The sequence below is a fragment of the Harpia harpyja genome, chromosome 23 (genome assembly GCF_026419915.1).
Source record: "Harpia harpyja isolate bHarHar1 chromosome 23, bHarHar1 primary haplotype, whole genome shotgun sequence".
Taxonomy (NCBI): domain Eukaryota; kingdom Metazoa; phylum Chordata; class Aves; order Accipitriformes; family Accipitridae; genus Harpia; species Harpia harpyja.
Genome location: NC_068962.1, coordinates 4,664,442 through 4,689,673, shown reverse-complemented (window position 1 = coordinate 4,689,673; position 25,232 = coordinate 4,664,442). Strand labels below are relative to the sequence as shown.

Below are 25,232 nucleotides of genomic sequence, written 5' to 3'. Positions count from 1 at the left end.
GGTTTGGGTCGGCAAGTAATTGCCTTTGCTCCAGCCCACTTCTTTTTTGTAACCACCTCAGGCCAACAATTTTACAGATGTCAGACATTTTTCAAGCCCAGGCGTGACATTATCAACAAGAATCCCACAGGCACATGCTTACAAATCAAAACAGAGGGAAAAACTGTAATAACTACAGGCTTACTAGTGAAACTGTTCTTTTACAACGTTCCCGTAAATCTATTTGTGTTTGTGTGTGTGTCTCACACACGTACACAGCCTAATAAACAATTTTACTTGAAGTATTATAAGGGGAGAAATTGAATGTTCCAGCTTTCCTATTCTGCTAATAAAGATTAATTATTACATACATGTATTGAAACACTTGTAATTAGGAGTCTCAGTAGAAAGCATTGGAGCAATATATAAACTCTAACAGCAACATAAAAACTCTAAGAGCAACATGGTATACATCATAAGTAATTAAGAGCTCTAGGGCCCTGGCATATGAAAGTTATGACAAAATAACACAGCTGAGGAGAAGTTGTATTACCAAATCAAGACAAACCCCTCAGAAACAAGCGGCATTGCAAAGACACAGAATATGAAGGGAAAGTGCCTGCCTTGCAACCCACTCTAACGCTCACCAATTCCAATGATTTTCAGCATCTCAGGCACACAGGTCTGATACAATTACAAAACAATAGAGTATATTCTTCATTAACACTCACCAAAACCTTGTATTTCTTTCAATGAAAGGTGTTTTTTCTAAATGATACATTTTCTCACGTTATTCTGTCTTTTAAAACAACGTATCACAAACCTTTCACTGTTTGAAAACGTAACAGGAAAAAGCTCGAGAGGTGGGGGTTTTTTTCATTTTCATTTTTCACTTCACTTATTTTTCATTTCTGCCACAAGTTTTCATGAAAACAACCTACCATTTTCCAGCAGTTCTGTTTTGCGCCGCTGAAACCCTAGGCATGGTTTGAGGATTTGCTTAAGCTGGAAAGTCACAGTTCTGCCTTGGCTGGTGAGCAAAGTCGCTCCGGTCACATACCTGCAGCTCTGCTGTGACTGCACAGAGAGTAATAGCAAGCAGCTGCAAAAGGGTGCTCTCTATATATGCCTTTATTGCGTAGATAAAGAACGATCCCAGCTACAGGTGGGGCCTCCTGACAGCACAGTCACTGGCTGACACCAGCGGCCTTGAAACTCCGGGCACGGGGAGGTATCAAAGGCCCCAGGGCCATAAACAGAAATGGCCAGTTACTGATACTGGCCTGGAAGCAATCCACGTGAGCTACCCACAGGCAGTGACACAGGCAGAGGAGTGTTCATCCTATGTGTTTAAGCTGCAACAAAAACCACTGACTGCTTGGACACCACTGCTTCAGAGTTAGTATGTAGAACTGACGACTGGTAGCCTGTAATGCTACATGTGTGTGTATTATCAGGGCAGAGATGTACCTTTAACGCCTGTGTTTGGTCTGGTATCCTCTCCTCGAGGCTGGGTTGTAATTTGGATGCAACAATGGTGAGCTGCTCAGAGAGCTGATCCAGGTGAAAACTACCTCTGTCAAAACAACATAAACTATTAGATTGCAAAAATACATATGTATGAGTTTTATTAACTCCCTCATCTGACTGGCTGCACAGCTCCTCAAGGCATGGTGTTGACTCAGGAAAGTGGGCAGGGAATCATGCCCGAGGGCAGAAGGCAGAACCCGGCAGAAGTCAGACGAAAGGACTGAAGTTGATCATTCAATTGCATTCTTAGTTGCCAAGAGTTTGTGTCGTAGCATGTTCAGTATGTTTGTGTCCAAAGACTCTTAACATCAATATACTGTGGATCTTTATAAAGGTTAATTATCCTTGTAAAAGATACAGAGTCAGGATACAGTCAAATGTTAAGCCATCTAACATTTATGGAAATCTGTAAAAGCATGGGGAATCCAAAATGAACTATTGAGCCTTTAAAATGAACTGTTTTCTCATTCTCTAACAGAACTTCAATAATAGTATGATTCAGGCAGGCCTTGGAAAAATAACAGCCAGCTTCATCCAAGCATAAACCTAGTGGAAAGCTTTGGAGAGAATCTTCTGGTGAAGCTGAGATCAGCAATTACATCTGAGTATCATAATACCAGCTGCTGAAATTATGATGAGGGAAAGATGAAAACTAACAGGACTGCCTGAAGGATCAAGAATAATGCAAATCTGGCATTAGAACATCTGTGGAGATAAAGCATCTGAGGTAGGACAAACAATTATCTGGTTTGCTACAAAAGGGAAAAAATCTTTCTATGAAACGAAAATAAGTAACCCAGCAAGAATATGTTCTTGTCTTTTCTAAGAATGTGTCATCTCCAGGGCATGCTTCACTAAATCCGTATAAACTTTCCCCTTGCTACTGATAATGAAATTTCCTTTAGTTATCTGGACTTCATCTGGTCAGTCCCCAAAAACATAATGTATTTATTTTTCTAAGGTATCCAATATTAAGAAATAAGGGCGCATCAGTACACAACTGAGCTTCACTGATACAGAAAAGTAGATAAGCTCAACTAAATTAGCATGCTATTCTTGCATTCCTCTGTAGTGAATGGAGACAGGCAGCAGAATAAACATTTAAAAGTTAAACAATGTCCCTAAGCATTTAAATAGCTTAAAGTAAATCCTCTTTTTAAAATGAGAAGAAAACCAAACATTAACTGCTCTCAGCAAGACATCTTCAGCCCATCTATCAAAATCATACAGCAATTTTAAACCAGAAGAGATTAACAGACCCCAAATTAGCAGATTTTCCCCCCACAAGGCGTGTTTTCTATTTATGGATAACTTTTTATCTCCTCTTTGCATGCACAGAGCTAAACTCCCTGCAACTTGTTTGCATTGTGACAAACCTCTTTCCGACTTGATTCCCCCCCAAACTTCTTGACATAGACCTCTTGTTTCCTTTTGTAACTTCTAGATCTATGCACATACAAATGTGCATTGGTAAACACATGCACATGAGGTTTTCCCCCTCCCCTAGTTTTCCAATATTCCTCAGCAGCTGTGAATGACACTTCCAGCAAACGAATCCCTACTATTTTCAACATGTTTTCATAGTGCCCTGTAATCTCAGAAATAAGAAAAACCTAGACAGAAAACTTTGAGGCTAAAAATATACTGCTCAAGCTACCTTCTCTTTGTTCATTAGGTATTCTACGGACATGCATATGTATAAACACACATTATTAATTTATGCCTCCCCAGTGCTTACAGTATTTTAGAGGCAGAGTGAGCAGTTTCCTTGTGGCACTGCGCGGTGTGTAAGGGGAACGCACGTCTTGTGCCTTCTGGACTTCACTCTGCCAAAAGCCTGAACAGTTGTCAGCTGGGCACTGTGTTGGATGGACAGTAAATAGTAAAACAGGGCAGTGGGAGGAAAGTTAACAGTTTCTTTGAGAAAGGATGTACCAGTCTTGGTACATTTTTACCCCAAGAAAAAAAAAATAAGTGGACTTGTTCTGCATGTTACAGGTTGATTAGAGGGGTTTCTGAGCTGATTTTTAGTAATTAATTCTTGCAACAGATTTTTTAAATGTCATGAAATTGGGACAAACCTTCTGACTTCTGTGAACATTACCAATTTTCAACAGCTGAGGACCCTCCCGAATCTCTTCTGTTATTGCCAATGGGTTTTAGTTCAATAAATTGTAGACAGCCATTAAAGAAGAGAAAAAATTAGTCCTGTAATTGGAACGAGCGAGTTCTCATGTTCTGCAGAACCATTCAAATAAGATGCAGCATCAGTGTCTGTAGTTTACTACAGTCCTGCTGTAGGTGTGCAATAAAATCTTGCTTTCCGCCACTAGTAAATTTGAAATTCTTTCCACCACAAATTCTGTGGCACTTGGATGCCTTTGAATGTTGGATATGGAGCCCTCAGTCACACTTGTCTGTGTCTAGCTATTTCAAGCTAGAATTTATATACATAAATACATATATTTATAGACACATATATTCATATATATATAAAAGAAAGAATATGCAATAGCATAATTTCTTGAATCAGAAGTATGAGAAGCTGTATGAAAACTTGCAGTTTTAATGCTGAGCAGCTGCTCTGTTTTCTTATTAATAGGTGGGCTGCAAGCTCACCGGAGCACTTCCGCCAGGACAGCGTCTCACGAGAAGGGAAGAAATACATAATTAGTTCTAGCTGGCTTTTCCTAATTCCATTTACTAGGATTTAACTGAATGAGTCATAAAAAACATATACATGATGACAGTTTGTTCCCCGTAAGAAATTTCAGAAGTATGTATCTACTTTTCTGAATGTGTGTTACCTCTCTGATTCAAATCTAATGACAGTAATTAAACTGATTTTGATCATCAAGGATTTGATCAGCATATAGTGCTGCTGCTTAGACAAACGGGGATTCCTACACCAGACATCACAATTTAGCTAGACCTTGTAGATCATGCTGTCAGTACTGGTCAGCATCAGTCTCTGGAGCAGCTGTGGCAGAATTTACCATGTAGGTGAGATACCTGCTGCAATGGATACCCAGGACTAATTCTTTGGACTTTGAATTTCACATAGTTTTGCAAAGACACTGATGTATTTATGCAAGTCCTTTGAAGAATATGCTGACCTTGTCAGATCATGTGGCACCTGAGAGAGAACATGGAAAGTATTTTTGAGATTTTAGAAATGCGCACATACAAGTTACTGACTTAATTTATGGCGGGTGGCTCTTCCGTAAGGTTATTTCAAAGGCACACTGATATTTTACCGAATTATCCATCACTCAGGGCTATAGTACATTCATCATTTACTAAAACTTAACTTTCCCTGGATAATCTACTTGGTCTTTTCACTTTGTTTTTAATCTGTCTTTCCTTAAAAGAGATCTGGAGAGTATCAAGGTGAGGTGCTAACAAAAGAACAGAAGAAAACCCAGAGTTAACTTTCAGAAATGGCCACAGCACTAACACTGCTAAACAGGGAGTTTGAAAGGCCTCCTGCTGCAACCTTTCATTAGTATTCAACCTTGATCTTTCCGCATCCTTTGATTTTGTGGCTTACTTGAAAGACTTGATACATACAGGGATCTTTCAAATATCAGTCTGAAGGATATTTATATATATATATATATATAAATTGTTTATAGCAGTTGTGCTTTAATATAACACAAACAAGTATACCTAAGCGATAATGTTAAGCAAATCAGACGACACTGTTCCCAGAACAGAACCTCTTGAGCTCTCTACGCGTCAGGGGTGTTGTCATGAGCAAAGAATGAATTTCACCTCTCAGACAGTTTCCAACTAATCTCATTTCTGTCAGCCTCTCTGAAAGATGGAAGACAGTGGATGGATGTGTTAGATGAATTTGAAATAAATCATAAGGAAGATAGATGTTGTTAACTGGGTCTCTTCTGCGGAAGGCTGATGCCTCAGCTGTGTACTGATGGCAATCCTTGTCAGCACAGATGGTTTGTTTGGACCATGCTATGTCATTTAAATGTTATAATAACAGAAATTGGGTTATTTTGCAGCAGCAGCCAGTTTTCAAGGGAAGTTAAAAGCACATGGGCACTGAGAAAGTTGTAACTGATACTAAGCACAGCAACAAAGCTTAGCGATCTGCTGCGTAGGTGATACTGCAGGACACATGAAAGCTTGCCTGAAACAATCCACCGCATCTGTTGACATGCTGTAATCCAGCGGCACCATGTTTTAAATTTGCCCTGAGGTAAGAAAACTCGATGTAAAAATCTCCTTGTATTCGTCAACATTCATCTTTAAATGTATCACGATAACTGGAAGCCTAAAAAAAATAAAACCAGTGTGCACAGCACACGTTTTAGCCGCAGCTCCAGCAAAAACCGTGTTTTCTTGTCCCAGGCAGAGGACAGCGAGCACTTTCTTTCAGACCTACATTGCTTCATTTGCTGTGGAGTTACACATCTGATCCTTCCTCCAGCAAGAGCAGAGGAGGAGGGGGCTGGGGTGGCAGACGTCACCCACCGTGTCCTCGAGGAGCTGATGTGCAGGCACACGTCCTGCTCCATCCACTCATGGGGTGGGTGGAAACTCTGCCAAGAGATATTGTTGCCTCTGCTGAGATGATATGGTAAATTCTTAAGCTATTTTTTTCTGTTAAAATCTGCCTGTGGCCTTATTTACTAATGCCAGTTACCCTGGATAAATGCCCAGCAAGGACTGAGTTGCACCAGTTCACCAGGGGAGGAAAAGAGGGGGGCCATCGGTAGCTCCGTCATTCTGTTGCTGTGTTCAAATATTTTTCAGATGTTACACTGCTTGTACAGGACCCCGAGGACTGTCATGGGAAGTTACTGGGGCACATACAATTTTGTAAACCTTCTCCAGGCGCATTTTTACAAAATGGAGACGGGCATGGGGACAGGGGAACTGGCTTAGCGGCTGAGGCTTACTGGGAGGCCTTTACACAAGAAGCAGAGGCGAATCCTATGTAAGAAGCTGACTGACAAAATAGGAGAGCACATGGTACTCGGCATCTGCTCTTGTGCAGGATGGAACAAGAATGGAAGAAGGTACCTAAACCACTTTGACAAAACTTTCCTGCTTCATGGGCAGCCTCCCAAAACAGCTGCTATCTTTGCCTTCATCTGTGCTTCCCAAGAATGAAAATAAAATGCATAGCAACAGGAAAGGAAATCTGCAGTAACCTTTCAAATCCCCTGGAGCAGGAGTATGCACAAACACTTTATTATGCCTTAAAATTTTTATGTAACTTGAAATGTCTGTGTAGCCTGCAACGGGTCATTTACCTCACAAATATCTCAAATCCCTTTAAAGCTGAAGACATTAACGAAACTGTGAACTAGAAAACCATTTCTATTGATTTTTGTTTCCCTTGTCTGCTGTCACTGTAAACATGCTTCTCATTCAAAAGACTTATTTTTAACCCATGCGTTGCACCATCATCTGGCTGTGCGGGGAGGAGAAAGTGATAGGACATGGAATAGCGCAGGGGAGGAAGCAGCAGTCTGAGAAAAGCAAGGGAGGAGACTGAGAAAACTGGAGCAGTGGCTATATGCTTGCATTTTTCAGACCAACAAGCATGTTGGGGGTTTTAATACACCATCATCCCCGCTTTAAGTTCCCCGGGGAAGACAGTGACTGCTGCGAGGAGCCAGTGAGACACGGCAGCACCACCTGGCACACACAGCACAGGAGCGTGCAGCAACGCCAAGCGTGACGTCTCGCTGACCTGCAAAGTCCGCAGATTCTTCGGGGGGGGATGCAGTGGGCTGCACAAGTCCCACACCGGCCAACGGAGGGTTAGGGCGGGTTAGAGGGTCCGGTAGCCACATGCCATCGTACTCGGAGGAGGTGTCAGGTAGGGAGAGGGGAGCTAAATGGCCGGGTGAGGGGCCCAGGGGACTGCACCATCCCTCCCGACAGATGTAACGTCATCCCCTGATGCTTCCCTTTGGTAACCTGGAGCAAGGCAAAAGACAGATGTTCATCACAGAGAGAGTGGGAGGCAATACCTCCAGGTGGGCTTTCCTCCAGTCCCGTTACCACCACAGCCCAGGATGGACCATCTTTCCAAGGGCTGTTGCAAGACAGGACAATGGTGAGTCGGAAAATGGCAGCGTAGGAAACACAGAAGTCTGTAACTTGCCGGAAGATGTTTTGATATCCCGTATGAATCCTGTAGCTTATGCATAGGATCTGCCCATGTTGTAAAACTGAGAAGCTGCAATGTATTTTCAGAACATTACTGCTGGTCTGTAAACCATTTACCTATACTGCCTGGCACAATTATCGTGGGTTGGGTGGCCCCCAGGTTCCTCAGCAGTTAAGCAACCTGCGTAATCAAGTCAAGCTTTAAATTCTCTCACGATCTTTTCAAAACATCTTATTAAAAACCCCACAAACACACAGCACAGATTGGAAGCATGCTCATACACACAAAAAAGTCAACTTCAGCATTACCCAGAAATTCTTTGCCCAGCATTTATACAAGGACAGGAAAGGCAGTATTTCTAAGCCTCTCCCTTTTTTATGATCATTATACAACAAGATAATTAAGTTCAGCTGAGGTCATCAGTCTTTAACTGAGTTCCCAGCCCTGACAACAGAAACATGTATCTGAACTTCAGTTCACAGAAAGGTTTTTAACCTTGTTTCCACCCACCACTAGTGTTACAAAATTCCTCTAAGGTGTGTTGGCTGCTTGTTTTTCTTAACCTTTGGAGGCTGTAACACTGTTCCTTCACCAAGCTGAACTCTAAGACTGCAAAGGCAGGCATATGGCACAAGGTAGTTCAAATAATTTAGGATCAATAATTAAATACAAGACTTACACACACCAGTTGCGAGCTTAGTCTTAGCTATATTTTTCCTGATATTTGACTGCTGAATTCCACTACCATAAATGTTTTCTTAAAGGCCTGGACTATTTGAAGCTGCAGAGCAAAAAGAATTGAAAAAAAAGGGATAAAATATGTCAAGGAGAACAACATGCTAACCTTCTAGGACAACAAGTCTAGTCAGGTATAGTGAATCACAGAGAGAAAAATCACAGCCGTGCTTGAAACCACCATCACGGACTTTCCTTTACAAGCATCTGCGTAACAACAGATCTTGGGTTTTGGCTACTAGGATGACTAATACCAATAAATCAGCACAGCAAAGTAGGTCACAGAGTCACCACCTCACCTGCTGCTCCCAAAGTCACAACAGGCTTCCTCTCTTTTGCTTTGATTTCACGTGTTAGTTTGGCACTTGCAATTATTTCATTATTTCAAATAACTCTCCAACATTTTACATGGAGTTTATTTCTCCAACTTGTTCATTTTAGTCAGTGGATTCAGGTGCACAACAAACGGTCCCTGGTTTTACACTGATAAGCAGAAAAGCCTTAATTAAAATGCCAGTTAAAATGGTAGCACAATTACAGGGACAATTTTCTCCAAGCACTGGGCATTCACAGCTGAAGGTAATGATTAAATTTCTGCAGAAAAACGTTATTTTGAACTACTATCAGCCAGCAAAGTACTTGGAATGCATAAATTAGACTCCCCCAGAAAATAATATTCTGGACAAACAATTATTCTAGTGGCAACCAGAATTCTGAGTGGATGTGTCGCTTCCCCATTTTGTGGAATTTAATAAAAATGCCACCACAGATAATGGGCCATAAATAGAACTTAGATTTTTCTATTCAGTTAGTATTGCTTCATCTAATGCAAACTATTTGTGTCAAAGTAAGATCTTAATTTTCAGTAGGCATTTAAATAACCTACCAAGTAATAACGATGCAGAAGAAATACTGATATAGACTGTAAATTAAGAACTGTTTCTTACTTTGTACCTGTGCAGTTGTTTGCAATACTTCTGTAATCCTAGTTGGTCTTCAACCACTGCCATGATAAATCCAGTGCATCATAGTGCGATGACCAACTGAATTAGTAACTTCTGACACTTTAGCTGTGCTCCTACTCAAGAAGCACTTTGTGAAAGGCATCGTGCAACCCCCTGAATGCAGTGTAAAGAGCTGATGTGTGGCTCTGAGGCCGGCAGACCTGGAGCCAGCCACACTCCCAGAGTATTTTGTATCAGTCCCGGGTGACAGCAGCCCACGTATGAGATGTCTGAGGTCTGTCCTGAGCGTAGCTGAAACCCAGAGCGCACCAGCCAGCCCATCAACTGGTAACCCTGACAAGGTCCTTTGTGCTGCTGCTCATGCTCATGGCAGACCTTCTCCCTCGGCTGCCCTCAAAGCTGCACAGCTACCACTCCGCTCCCCAGGTCCTGATGTTACCCATCAGCACCATGAGATCATCTTGAAAAGAGCGACCGCATTGGGCTTCATCCATGGACAGTGTTATTTTTTTTATTTTGGGTACACACAATCTTTTATCTTTTCAGTTCACTGAGATAATTCTGTAATTTGTAGCTCTATTATTGTAGCTTCTTGTACTGTGCATTAAAATATTGCTAGTGATAAAAATATCACACTTCTTTCAATGCTGTCATTAAAAACCCATGTCAGCACTCACTGGTTGAAAATGAATAAATAAATGGGTAGATAGATCAGTAAACATTGAAACAAAATTTCTCAAGCCATCCATGAATTTGCCTAAGCCAGACAGTGCCGGCAGTGTGGAGAATCTGGCACTTAGATTTGCAGTCAGACATTAGGGACCACACTGCCCTGGCCTTCAGCATCAGTAAAGCAGCTTATTGAATTGGAATTGCAGAAAGCTAACTTGAAAATTAACTTGATGGTAACCTACTAATTAAAAAAACCGCAATGGCGTGTGGCTACAGCTTCCATATGATTGCCACCTACAGGTATTCTTCTCTTCCTTCATTGCAAAAAATAATGCAGTGAAACATGCTGTCTTGGCACTATACTCCAATAAATTCAATCGTTACCATGTAATTCACTGAAGATGCAGCGTCATCAGCTCTCTGGGTACAAGCTACAACTGAACAGCTACTGTAAGATTCAGTAAACTGCTACTCACTTGAATGAAGAAAAACGTTAAAAAATTCAGTGGCAGAAAGGCTAAAAATATAAATTCTGTTTAGTCAGACAAAAAAAGACCTGTTTTGTATGATCAGACACTATCTTAGTAGTTAGGTAGTTTCTGCAAACAGGAAAGACCTGTAGAGGACATGCTCGATGGTACACCCCAGGCAGTGAAGCACACCAGTGTTCAGGTTCATCTGGGGCAGCAAAAATCCTACAGCCAAAGGTAGCTTGGGTCTCTGCTGAATGAGGAATTAGCAGGTTTGGCAACCCCAAGCTGCAGCTGAGAACACAACGTGCATGGCAAGGACGCGGTTGTCTGCCTTTGCTGGCTTGTCTAAGAGGGGGAGCAATAGCCTTCGTCTTTTTAAGGTAATGTACGCCTGGGCAGTGCAGAGTGCCTTCTGAGCAACCTCTCTACACTTGCAACTTTTTTCTCTTTATTTGGAAATATACTCTTTTTTTTTAAGAAAAAGGTAATTTAATCATAATTTTTAGTGGTGACTACCACACTTGTTGCTCAGATTGATCATCGTCTACGAATAAGTCAATCGCAAATGTTTCCAAATTAAGTACTTAAGCTTATTTGAATTCCTATTTTAGTTACTCGCACTGTAATTTCCAGATATGCTCAGTATCTGCAAATATCACTGGAAAATAAAAGAAGCTGTAAGCGCTAGCCATTTTGAGAAAAGCTGAAGAAACCAAAATATTAGCAAAATAGTATAGTCAGAATAATAAAATAAGCTGCTTTTGGCACATTTTGGTCTTACCAAGCGCAGTACTGAAAAGCGTTGAGAGCGCTGAGACACCAGGGCATGCGAGGATGGGTATGGGAACTGGTACACAAGATCTTGGAAAACTAAATAATAAAATGGTCTTAATTAAAAAAAAAAAAAGTTTTTTACTGAAAACAAGGATCTGATTTTATGAGTGTTTCCCAGTGTTACACAGATGGATGGGTGCAAGTGCTGACTGAGAGATGAGTGATGCTGTCTGGAAAGGTGAATACGCAGTACAGCCACAGATTCATCTTCACCATTGCTGCCCCACACCATATTGATAGTCTATATATTCACAACATTACCGGCAGAGCTAAATCACTGTGACTAATACTTCAGCTACAGCTGAGGCTTGTAATTATTTCAGAGTCAGAAAGCCATAATATATCCACTCTGAAAACAAAATTATTTAGCATATGCACGTATACAGAATACAAATGATGTTGATATATCTTGGTCCTTCATATTAATGGATCATTTCAATCTAAATGCAGATATTTCTTTTGGCATGCCTTTTGCCGTGTTTATGTGCAGAAAAAATTATGAGCTGATAAATGAAACACAAACACCACTTAAATACCACATACCAGATAAACCCAAATGGATGTGAAGCTCCATTGCAATAAGGTACAAAATAGGTGTATGTATATCACTACCCCAGACATCTCCAAAAGCCTATCTATTCCGAAGAAGCAGGTTCACACTATATAAAGAGAAATTACAGAAATTTCCTGCTAGAAGTATGTGTTTTTCAATGTTCTACTCTTAACATAAATGGCCAAGTTTGAACTTTACCAGGCTCAGGCCCCTTTACTAGATTTCAAAGAGGTAGTGAAAAAACTATTTCCTTTTCCTCATTTTCTCACACTTTCATTCGACAACATTTTGTGCACAACTGAGTTCTAGCTGTGTCTCCTCTTTGTATGGGGTCTTTCTACAGCAAAACAAAAACCAGGCTGTTTTTCAGCCGTAGAATTAGGGGGAAAAAACCCCAACAGGAAAAAAAGATATGTGCAAGCATCATCCCTGAAGCGATTACCTCTTTTTTTGTAATTAACTACATTTCAACCTGACAATACCTAATTAATCAGAAATTTCAACTGAGTGGCCAGGAAACGTCTCAGAGCACAAAACAGACGGCGTTCGAACAGACATCAGCAGCGTGAAAAGCACCCGTCTGCTTTTGAGAAGATGCTCACAAACCACTGCAAATCTCACAGCTGGGACAGCAGCCCAGCTGAAGTGGGAGCAGCATTACAGCCAAAAGAGCTATCGGCCAGTTTATCCCTAGAAAATAACACTCGTTTGAGAAGTGACGGTACATCTTTCTGAACAGGTAGGAAGCCGCTGACCCAGACACCCGCTGTGTGTTAGAAGAGATGCGTTTGCATCCTCCGCACCGCACGAGAGGGACCACGCGACCGGCAGGAGCGAGGGATGGGGAGAGCAGGGCTGGGAGCTGATGGCTACGCTGACAATGCTCTGAGGTTTGGTAGCTCTGAGAAGACAGCATAGATGATCAGAAAAGGCCCGGTGTTTCAAAAAGAAGTGAAAAAGACCTTTTGACGTGCCCTCTTGGAGGCCAAGCAAGAAGCTGGGACTTGCATCCAAGGACTCTAAGGTTCTCCCACGCAGGACCTGACAAAGATTAGTTGTGGCTTTGGTATTAATACATATATGAGAAACAACTGATGTATCTTCACATGCTGAATAATCCAAGCAAATAAAACCACACTGTTCAAGCCATAATGTCTCTAATGGTGTTTAGAGGCTTATGCTAGTACAGTGACTCTTTTTGCTCTCGTACTTAGGAGGTTGTGGTGTTTTATTCTAAGGGAAGGAACAAGACCTTTTACAAAGCACTAACGTACTCGTAAACACACTAGGAAAACCCTGATTTCGCTAAACTAAGCGAGAGCTTTGCCTCTGACTTAAGTTACACTTTCACACATCTTACCCGGTACTGTAGTAAGGATGTTTCTTATCTTTTACACAGACAAAATCTTACCAACGTGGCCTATGTCAACATGAAAGGAAAGCAGAAGTGCTGCTAAAATTTACACTAAAATGTAACACAGTTTCACTTCCATGTTTGGCCAAAAATGTAAAACATTTAACCTTTAAAATAAAACCCTTTTAATTATAAATGTGAACAAGAAACAGTACATTCTCTCGGAGTATGCGCTTTTTTTTGATCAAGAATATTTTTTACAGATAGTGTCTGAGTTGTATGAATTTTTAAATGGAATTACAGTATTTTTGGTAAAACACTGCAAAGTCTAAGTGATTCAGGAGCTTCAGTCCTACCATCAAAATAACTTAAGAATTTAAGGGCTGGAGTCTTAAAAATACTCAAGTACAAAACTCTCTTGGAGTTGATCTGTTTAATTCAAAGGGAATTAAAGCTCTGACTCATTAGTAGATATAGATGAGCTTAGGAAAGCTTAGAAGAATTTTCTGTCCCAACAATCTGCCCATTTTAGATGTCTGTCTCCCTCCTCACAGGACCAGTTCAGCTTCTGGTGAAGTAGATGCTGTATCATTCTGGCATATTAACATAAACTGGCATCAATTTTGGTCCTTCCCAGTGCATCCAGCTATGATTTAAGCAGATCTGCAACTGCTTTATGATTAGCTGAGCAATCCCAGCAGCAGGGGCAGAAATCTTTGGAGAAGAGCAGAGTGAAAAGCTTGGGACCAGAATTGCTGCAGCAGACTTAGCATAAGCTGTCCCTATTTGTGAGCCAAAATCTTTGAGCACTCAAATAGGAAACTGAGTTCAACTGCAATCAACAGACTCTCTGTAGTATCTCTGTCTTTTTTTAAAGATGACAATTAAGAACAGCTGAAAAAAAAGTTATCTGTATCTTGTTGGCAAATGCAGACACAACCTGTACTTTTAATTCACCGTTGTTCGTTTTATAGCAGGTCATTATTCTCATTAATTGCTAAGCTGCTGGCAGATTCCTTGACATTTTGGATGAAAGATCAATCTGGATTTAATAAAGTGATCAAAAGGAAAGAGGTTATAATTCTTTTACTTAAAAGCCTGCCAAACCAATGGCATTGTGCAGACTGACATCATGATTGGCAGTAGCTTATTGATACAGCAGTCCATTTTTTAATCAGGGTGACATAATATAGCTGTTGTCTGGCATGATATATACTTACATCACATGCATATGGCCAAATTTTACTGCAAATTCAACACAGCGTCCTTTCCTGATTCCTCCTAGTTAGAAGTTCAAGGTGGGCAAGGTAGGCAGGAAGGGGTGAGAGAATTTACACAGGTATGTTTTAATCTGTGAACACAGAAGTTCTTTTGTTGGATTTACATGTACATCCAGCAGGACTAACTACAATACAAGGATGTTTAGGTTCAGGGGGTTCTAGCTTTCCATTCATCATCATTCAGAACTACTAAGAAATCTGACAAGCATCAGATCTGAACATACAAGTTTTTAACTTTTTGTTTTCCAATAATTATGAAGTTTTCTTTCGCTCTCGCTCTCTGACACATGTGCACCATTCCCGCTTCCGCATTAATACAAACTTCACACCTCTAAATAAATGACACACTTAGCTTCAGGCACATCTGATCGATTCCTTTTTATTTTCCTGGCCCACCCCCAATTCAGATGGCACAGCAAGCATGCTCCTTTCTGTAGCCTGGAGCACAAGAGCTCCCTTGGATGGGGTTAGTCCCGTGGCCCCTACCTTTGCTTTGCTGGCCCTGACAGAGCAGGTACTCGTTTCCAGCGGCACTCACTAGGAACAGCCTTTGACATGAGAGCAGAGCAAGGGGCTCAGACACATGCCTCCAGCTCTGGAATGAGACACACTAACTGGTAAGTTTTAGACTGACTAAGTGCAATTAGCTTTTTCAAGCGACGATTATTTTTTTTTTTACAGGTGATTTATCTTGGAGAAATTAAAACAAACCTTGTTTACTCTAAAACATACATCCCATAGCAGAAACACCAGACAGCAGACACTCAGGCTGAACTGAAAAAAAAACTGGCAGAAGGATGAAAGAAATGATGACAATCTGCTCTGTGCCGGGCTTTGGGCAGGGCAAGTTGGGGAAAGGGCTGTGCTGCTTTTGCAATTGACTGGAGTATGCTGTTAACTCAGAATAAAGCCCAATGAGTAAATAGAAAGGTTGATTTCAAAGAGCTCTAGTCAAGCCTCTGCTGTCTTGCTTAGAAGGCAAGTTCAGCCACAACACCTGAAAGGGTATAAATGAGAATACGCCATCCACCTGGAGCAGGAATCAAGCTTGTAGAGATGGGATTTCAGCACAGCGTAACAAACGCTGAAACAAGTAAGTATGTGCAAGGAGGAGGAAATGGGAAACTGCCCAAAACTGCTTCCAGGATAACGTGTTCCCCCTGTGACCCCTCAAAAAGTGAACTTTTGCTGAACCAAGTAACTGGATTCCACCAGGCTGCAGAATTATCATCAATCACATGTTGCTGTGAGTAATTGAGTATTTCTAGAAAATGAAATTTAAAAGTAAACATGGTAGAGCTATAGATTCTAAAGCCTAATGACAATCATGCTGGAGTATATTGAATATTTTAAAATTTGGGAACTGAAAAGGATTCTGTGGAAAAGTCTTCTAAAATTGTACATTTGACGGTAGCAGCAAGATGCATTAGGAAGCAGTAAGGCATGAAATTGCCTCATAAAGGAAATCACTTTTGTGAAACACAGTAATAAACATCACAGTGAAATTAAAGATAATGATCGGCGTTTTTGTGCTACTTTCCACAGCCTGCTCTGACACTTGTTCTGAGCAAATGAATAAGGAACTTGTCTCCAGCCAGTGAAACCAAGAAGAAAGAAAATCCTGTGTTATCGTATTTCATTGTGTCTTGTGTCTCATATACAGAGATGAAGCACGTGCCATTTTGGGGTATATCTGAACTGACAAAGCAGATACCTTCTTCAGAGAAAGGCTCTCTGTGGCTTTGTGATACCTGCAACGGGTGAGCTACCACCCAGCAGTCAATCTATCACGTCCCTTTTCTACCAGTCTAAAAAGCTTCCTGCTGAGTGTGGCATATACTGTTTTTTTAACCTGCACCCCTACTTATTGAGTAGGGTTCTCAACCTTCAACTGCTTGAAATGGGACAATCTCTCCATTAAACAAAATGGGGATTTAACGTGTTAACTGCATGCAGAGGTTTTCAGGATGAAGTCTAGGAACATCTGAGCTACTGAGTCAGATGAGATTGAACTCAGTTCACTGTCAAGAGCTAATAAGTGGATTAGATGAGAGCAAATGGCAAGTTACACACAGTTATGGCTGGAAAAATTATTCTCTATGTACAGGTTAGAATAAAAGCTTGATTTGGTTTCATTTGGGACAGTGGTGTTTTAATGGCTGGAAGTACAGTTAAATAACGCTAATTAGCCATTAACAAGCACTCTACACCTGCCAAGAGCTCTTCAATAGTTAGATACAGTGAGTTATTCTACACAATATCCTTGTGTTATATGCATTAGTCTCATTTTTTAGTAATGGAAATTGACATCTTTAGATGAGACACCCCAAATTACAGACGATTATCTTATTTGCAGATGGCTTACCAATAGGCATGTGATGAGTCAATGACAAAATTCAGCTGCAAGTCTTTGAGCCTGTGACTTGGGCTCTTGTCTGGTAAAAACAAAGAGATTAGGAAAGGCAGAAATAAACAGACCGATACATTTTAGCTGATTTGCAGAAGGCTGGAGACTTCCCACAAGCCTCCAAAGCAGTCTTTTGCAAACAGTGCACTGGTAAGGCTCCTCACTCATGTGTCAAAACTCCCACAGGAACAAAGGGGTTTCCTTCACCTGAACTGCCACCGAAAAGGCAAATATAGATGCAAATCTGTGGGGAGATGAAAGATTACCTCAACCAGTCCTACCTGATCCACTCTTCAGCCAAATGGCTGCCACCGTGGGTCCCACAGCAGCTAAATTTGCCTTCAGCCTCTTCTAGGTTGTTTCCTCAGGCATCTCAAACCCAGGGGCCCACTCGCCATCTCCAGCTACTTTTGTCCCATACGCCTGGGGGTTGCCGGTACAAGAGGAAGACTTGCCACCTGAGCTGCCCAGCATCACCTGCGAAAGAAGGCTCTGAGCATACCTAAAGCACCTGTCTAGCTTAGATCACCATGGCACACTTAGACATAAGTTATTCTAGTCCTAAGTTGAATCTGCTTTGCTAAAACATCTGTTCTTACCAGCTTACCAACTGCCTGGATTCTTTAAATTAGGTGCGGGGACAAAAAGGAAGTGTCCTTCACCTGAACATAGTATCCCAGTTTTTCCCAAGGTCTTCACTTGATAAAGACCATAGATGAGCACTTGCCATTCTAGCAAAATAAGGAGCCTCAGGGAGGGTTGGCTTGCACTCTGCATGAACAAATCAAACACACAAGGAGAAATGGCTAATTATTATCCCATTTTTTTTCCAAGAAGAAAACCAGTTACACAAATGTCATTGGCTATACCTAATTTTAAGTAAAACTTAGAGAATACAGATTTTGCTAACTAAAGCTCAGAAAAGTCAAAGACCTGACTTATAACAAGTGCATCTGGGAATGCAGAATGCTAGTTCATTCAAGACAGTTTGACATACCTAAAAATAATCCAGTAAAGAACATTTCTGGGATTCTCAATACTTCAACAAAAGTTAGGTCCTATTCTTCTTACCAGCCTTGGTAGCCAGTGACTAAGTTGGACTGAGGTATGAGAACAGAGGTAACTTTGCCAGCCACTTTCAAAACAATCCATGTGAGTTATAACACCAAAAATAAACAGTTACCCATAGCAGGTTTGGTATGGGCTTCCTGGTTTTATCCAAAGATACCTCACTTTTTGAGAAAAAGCTGGCTTCCTTCAGCCTGATAGATCTCCCATTGTTCTGCCCAATTCTCCCATTTTCCCTCCGAAATTCTTTAGTCTTCTGAAATCAGATTATCTTCTCGCAGGATTTCTACTGGGTTCAGTAAGATGTACAGACAATTCACCACAAAAATTCCTCTGGGCGTATGCTAAATATGGTACCTACTGCAAATCTCAGCACAGGTCCAGATCTTCTCAGTTCCTTGGTAATATTAAAGTTCTCATTGCTCTATCCCTCTAGTAGATTTAAAAAAAAAAAAAGGCAACTTCTTGCACATCTGAGCAGACGCATCTGACAGAACAGAAGCAGAAGACAATGACCCACCTCTTCCTCTCAAGCTCTCTTTGCATGCTGAGTGTGGTTTGTGCCTCCTCTCCTTGACATCCCTCCCTCTAGCCAACCCACTTCCATAAGCGCCACGCAGCAGCTGGTTGTTAGCACGCCGAGCACTGATGGAGAGTCGCAGGAACAGCGTATACATAGTGCATAAGTGAGAGAGCTGATACGAAGCGAAAGTGTCGTCAGGGGTGGAGAAATCAAACTTTCTGTATCATCAACACATCTTGCTCTAAATCCTCATTTCTCAACTTCCCCCAATTCCAGAACACAGCTTGTGGACTCCACATGCCTGGATGGACCAAAGAGCATGGGTACATCATAACCAAACGGCCTAAATTACCAGATACTTGGCTGTTGGGAGTTTGTTTTTTAATACGTGTCACCAAGTCTTAGCTTGGCTGATTGAAAAGAGTACATCTGAGCTCTGCATGCAAAGCTGACACTTTTCACTTGTACACATCCAAAAAAAGGAAGCGAAACTGTAATACAAATACTGAAGGGAAATGGTTTCATCGCACACATGGTCTTTTGGCCACTGCCTTCACATTTCCCACAGCGTGGGAGCATGCCACATAGCATTAGACTACAGAGAAGAGATTCAGCAGTGAGTCAGGCTAAGTAACTCATAAGGTAATACTGCCTGGATTCTCAAGGACTGGATCTAGACTGTAGTTTATCACCAAAGGCTGTAGCAGAGTTCTTGCACATAATTACATTGCTGAGTTTCTAACATATACCATTCCTCATCCTTAGTCTAATGACTTTTCAGCAGAACACAAGCAGCTCCCAAAATGTGTGTCATTCAGATCACGCACAGATCTTCCTTGGGATAAAATAATGAGACTTTTAAAAGCAGAGAAGTACATTCACAACTTACTTAAATCATGTTAGGAAATAATCAATTTCATATGTGACGCAAACATGGAAATTCAGAAAGATAACAACTTTCTATTTTATTTCTGTGAAATGCAAGAGTAATTTCTCTCTTGATATTTTCTCCAATTATTCTCCTATTTGGCCATTGCGTAAGAATTATACAAGATTAACAGCACCCCTGTGTTTTTAGTTCCTTACTGGAGGCAGCTACAAAATCTTGAGGGGTCAGAATGTGCAACTGCAAACCGCGATTGCTAATTCTAGGATTTATTCTTGTGCCCCGGTAGCTCAGACTGCAGTCACTTTGACAAGCGGTTGAAAACCAGCTCTGAATGCCATCAGGAGCTCTGTCTTGTAAACACTGTTTTCCTAACGTTGCACAGTTCTCTATGAAGAACGAGTAAATCCCTATGCTGACTACCAGAGAGGAAATTCAGATATTACTTTCTTCTCTTTTCTTTTCTGCAAGAGCAGATAAACACCGCGCCACTGTCACAGACATAGGTTAGGTCAGACCGTGACCTTTCCTACACCAAGAGTAAGAGTTGTCATGGCACGTATCTCAGAAGAAGTACATGAAGACCAGCTGTCTCCACACTACAGCTGCGCATGGGCCAATTAATCAATTTTTGACAGGGATTCAGGACAGTTGAGAAGCAGGTAGTTTCCTTAACTCCCCATCCATACACAGCTAGCCAATATAGAGGCAAGCAGTGGCTAGGATCCCACACAACCCTTTCAAGGGGACCACGCTCCTGATGTGTGTATCCGTGGTGTCATTTACTTGTCAGTCACTCCTGGCTTGTGTACTCTTGGGTTCTTAGGTCAGGAGGCCTTGATCCCTTGACAAACTTTGATCCCTTGATACCCCTGGGAGAGAGGCGTAAGCCCTCCTGCAGGACCGAGGAAGGGCTCTATTGTCCTGCCACAGCCCTGTCAACTCTCGTGATTTTATCCAAATTTCCTGACATTTACAGTTTCTCAAAGCTCCCAGTCCCGGAATGACAAAACTAAGTGAGATTCTCAGCTTTCATATTTTGTAATAGTGTAAATTTGTGATTACAAAGAAAAGCTAAAAAAGTGTCAAGAGTGTCACCTGACGACTCATAAAATAGAGGGCAAAGAGAAAAAAGTCATTGTTTTTAATCTCATTACTTTGGAAGGTCTGACTCATGGCTGCTAAGTACAAAAGTTGGCAGAGGGGACGCAATACATCTAAATGTTGCCTCAAAGAAGTTGTACATCCTGGCCCCAAACTTTGATGTAGCTAAAAATTAATGAACATTGTGGCGTGTCTTGGCAGAAACAACTCACTCAAGTCACAAAGTTCAACTAAGCCAGGAACTGGACTCTATCTGCAGCAGCCCGAAGATACCATTGCCCTGGTGCTCACTGAAAACGAACAACAGATGATGCTTTTCAAAAGCAAACCTACCTGGTTGCTTTCATATTTTCCGACTCTGATTCTGTGAAAAATAAATCACTGAAGCCGATGAAAACCCAGCAATTGACAAGGTCAAGCCCTAAGAGGCAATTAGTCCCAGACATTATTGCAACTGCTGGTATGGTTCCCCAGCACTCCCTTGCCTCCAGCAATTGGATAGTAACAACTTGCATAAAAATGTATTTAGAAAATTCATTAGTAACAGTCCAAGTTAATTGTGCCATTAGTACAGCTCAATGTTAAGCTTCAAATTAAAAGATGTCAAATCTAACTAGGTCCTTGAAATATCTTTAAATAATATGCATGTGTTTGGGGTATGTATTAGAGGCACATTGTTTGGGTTTTGTTAATCTTCAGTCATTATACAAACTGTCTCATTTAAGGCCATTTAAATCGTAATGGCTTGTTTTAGTAACACCAAAATAGACACTAGAAACACCTTTATCAAAGATGGAAACTGTTTCTGGCATATTTAGGAAAAAAGTTATTTAAAACATTGTAAGGCACAGTTCTATTAAAAAATAATTTTAAGGGGATTCATCCACAAGATGTATCTGTCTGGGAAATAGCACCCATCTCTTCTACTCGGTCTGGGGACGGTGTGGGGAAAGGGAAATACAGAGTGTGCCCCAGTTCATTTAACCTTTCAGTGAGTAGTCCTGAACTTCTAATGAGCATCCACTTCACAAATCTCCTGTTTTAACTGATGGTACTCAACCTTTCTAATCAAACTGAAATGCTGACAGATGCACATACTTCTCATGTTTCCAGAGTAGTGCCTCCATGACAGTGATGAGAAATTGATAAAATTTCTCAATTTTTTATCAATTGATAAAATTGATTAAAAAAATATAGGAAACATGTATTTTATCAAGGCTGGTTTCAACTTGCTGTAAACAGGACACTAGACTAGCATGAAAGACTAGGTCAGTATATTAACAAACAGTTTATTTGCAGAAAAAGAGTGCAGTTTCAGCTGACCCGGCAAAAGTTGCAAGTCAGCCAGAAGTCACTGAAAAGTTTTGGTTGAAATTAATAAAGTCAGGTATTTCTAAAGCAATCAGTTTAATGTATTTATGCCTGGAAGTGTTCAATCTTCCAGCTAAATTCAGAAGAAACTTACATACCTTCCACAAAACCAATGGGGGGATGGTGGCATCACATCCCTTTATGGGCAAGTAGTTAGTTAGTCTCCTAAAAGGATTAAAAGAAAATCCAGAATTCATAGAAACCTAAAAAAATGGGAAGGAGCTAAAGAGACACAGAGCTGCCTTGGGGACCAGCTAGCTAAACAGTCCTTGACAGATGTTTGTTGACAAGAGATGTATATATTCATCCCTCCTCCCATCCCAGACCGGGAGAAGGCCAAAGGCTGTTGAACCTTGAACGGTGAAGGTCTGCAGGGAATGGCTTTGGTCAGAAATGCATGTGTGAGTGACAGCTCAGCATGAGAAGCTCGGAGAGATGGCTCGCATCAGAAGAAAGCTGGAGCAGGGCTGAACAAGTGCAGCAGGAGGTGACTGAAGCAGGTTTCAGAGCAAGCCTTGGGGAGTTACCCGCGGTCCCAAGTGTTGGCGATGTGAGCGAGGACCCTGCCTTGGGTTACCCACTGACTCCTCTGGCATTCAAGGGAGTGGGATTTTGATGCAATTCTGTTTATTTACGAGAATGCACAAATATACCCAATTCCATTGCGCTTGGGTTTTTTCTCCTAGCTGGACCTAGTTGAAGTGCACCTAGGCTCTACAATGTGCCAGGCTCCCCTCTTGTAGAGGTGCCTCCTGCATCAGCACGTGTCTTAACATGTTGCTGTCACCTATTGACATCTGTGTAAACAGAGACCTGGCTGATGGAGGAAATGAAGTTCACAGCCTTAATGTTTAGCTGTCGAATGGTCTGGATGAGATCAAGCACCTTAACATCCTGTTAGGTTCACTTGGGTGATGTGAAATGTCAATGCTGTGCTGTGAACACCTGGCTCGCAGGTAGCTAGTAATGCAGCGAGGAGTGGCGAACATGAGCTGGCAAGAAAATGTTCACTAGAGGTTGGTGGATTTCCCACAGAACAATAGGCAGCAAAGGTATTTCCACTCGGCCTGTCATCTGACGGAATTATATTCCAAGAATATAAAACTCACAAAGAAGTTTCCATCCTGCTCAATTGGATACTCAGTTTCCTTGCTATGCAAGATTAATTCCTGAGTCTGTTTACTCCTAGCTTTCCTGTAGGGTTTCTTTCTGTCCTAAAGACATTTCCCGTCCTTTCACAGACATCTCTCAGACATCCAATATCTCTCGTGGTTCCCTGGGGGTCAGCTGCCACCTGAAGTCTGTTCAGATGGTCAGAACCTAACCTGCAGGGTTAGGAAATGGCTTCAGACAGAGGAACAAGCAGGACTTGTGGACCCAAACAACTCTGGATGAGAACAATCCAGGAAGAATATCACAGCTTACAAATAGAAAATTTGGAAGTAATGTTAGAAAGTACATCTTCGCAACTGGAGGGGGGAAGGGGAGCAGACAGAAGAGGTTGAGAAGGTCTTTTTTGTGGAGACAAGTTATGAAATACGCTCTATGCTGCATATTATTATACTTTCCTCCAATGCACTTAGCTGTGATCATAACTAGAGTTAATGAACTGCCAGTGTGATCCAAATTGGTAACTCCTATGTGGCTTTAAGTAGCCTGCTTCCTTCATTAAGTATAAGTAATGAAACAGAAAAGAAAACCCCAAGCAAACCAAACCCCAGAAATATCTGCAGACAGCAACGCTGCTATTTATTGACATGCTGTGCATGCCTCAGACTGTAATTCAATTCTTTTAAAACAGACCAACCAGCCTAACAAATCAGCATCATGTCACCTCTTACAAGAGTGTTGACCTGGCAAAGTACAAAGGCAAAACTTTTCTGCTTACTGGAAAGCACCTATAACCACAAGACAGAGCCATCACACTGCCAGCGGATTTTATTCTTTGATTCTGTCATGGTCAGGCGTCTGGAAAAATGAAATTAGGGAAGAATTAAGCATTTTAAAATATTTGTTCAGCATAAGTGAGGATATATTCATGTAAAGAAGTTTCATACAGTTAGGAATTAATAAATACTCGAAGTCCAACACATTGCAAATCTAGGTTCAGTGGCATGGTTCTGCTTCTGCCAAGTTAATCTAAGGTAAAGAATGTTAACTCTCTGTTTCTGTACAGAAAGTCCTGTTACTTCCTATCACGTCACTGTGTCCAGTCAGAACAAACCTACTAAAAGTAACGAGTGTTAATGAGACATTTTTCTAATCTAGCAATCAGCATGTTATTGAAGCCAGAAGATGTAAGGCTCTGCAAGGATGATGAGCAGCCTCACTGATAAACACCATACCTGGGCCCCCCCGCAAGACTGTCCCACTCCGGCTGCTGTAAGCAAATGGTTCAGTGGATCCAGCCACTTGGCTTTCTTGAAAAATGAATCCAATGAGCTCGAGCACTTTTACGTTTTATCTGTGGCAATATGGCCTGAGATAGGACTTCTCTCTCACCATGCAGATCCCAGTCCACTTGGGGTTAACATCAGTATTTTAAAAACCTAATGAAAAGTCAAGAGCCTCCAGTAAGAAAGGAAAACATAATATAATATGATTGAAGCAAGATGCTCTCTGTAACAGTGTCGTACGTTGCTTAGTCCTTAGTGGAGCAACTAAGCAGCAACTCGGAATGTAAGTCATTGCAAACATCTCTAATGTTGAAGTAACAGCGAATGGTAGCAAACGAATACAAATAAAACAAGTACCATAAATGAGCACATGCTGATTCTTTGCCATATCTGGGAGTCTAACTGAGGCCCTCGGTGGCCCATGGGTGCAACCACTGCCTCAGGGTAAAGGGGGCAGGCATATTCAGGATATTTTTCCCAAGCTTTTTTATCTGCACTGAGAATGAGCCAGCTCACTCTCCTCTATTTTCCAGTCTTGACATGATACTGAAAAACTCGCTCAGCTGCATATTAGCCATAAGCAATAGGAAGAAGGTAGGTGACACACCTTTTAATGAAGAAATCAAAAAGAAATTAAAACCCATTTAGAGAGAACTCATATGCACATACATCACACAACACTGTAAGGGAAGGGAAACAATTTCCCCGTTCCCTCCTCAGGATCTCTTCACAGCTTAGTACAGAGGCTGCTTGCGAGAGTCCCATCCATTTCTCATGCTCCACGGGAACGCCAATAACCCCTCAGGAGGGACTGCATGAAAAGCAGGTACAGGCACTGGAAACAACATATGGGTAATTGATCTCTGTGCATCATTAGGAAAAGAGAGTATGAGTCAATGCAACTAGCAATACAACTGTACTGCAACCTGGCAGCTAGACAGATGGGCTCCTAGTGAG

General features: G+C 41.4%; 1 protein-coding gene across 2 annotated transcripts in view; it reads right to left on the bottom strand.

Annotated features, from left to right (window-relative positions):
* TMCC3 (transmembrane and coiled-coil domain family 3) overlaps positions 1–25,232 on the bottom strand; it is a 138,718-nt gene that overhangs the window by 62,049 nt on the left and 51,437 nt on the right. The window contains exon 1 of one of the 2 annotated variants that reach the window (XM_052774283.1): positions 18,516–18,569. The exons of the other annotated variant lie outside the window; for it this stretch is intronic. The gene's annotated coding sequence lies outside the window, so the exon portion shown is untranslated. Of the gene's footprint in view, positions 1–18,515; positions 18,570–25,232 lie in introns of those variants that run through there. 2 annotated transcript variants of the gene reach the window in all.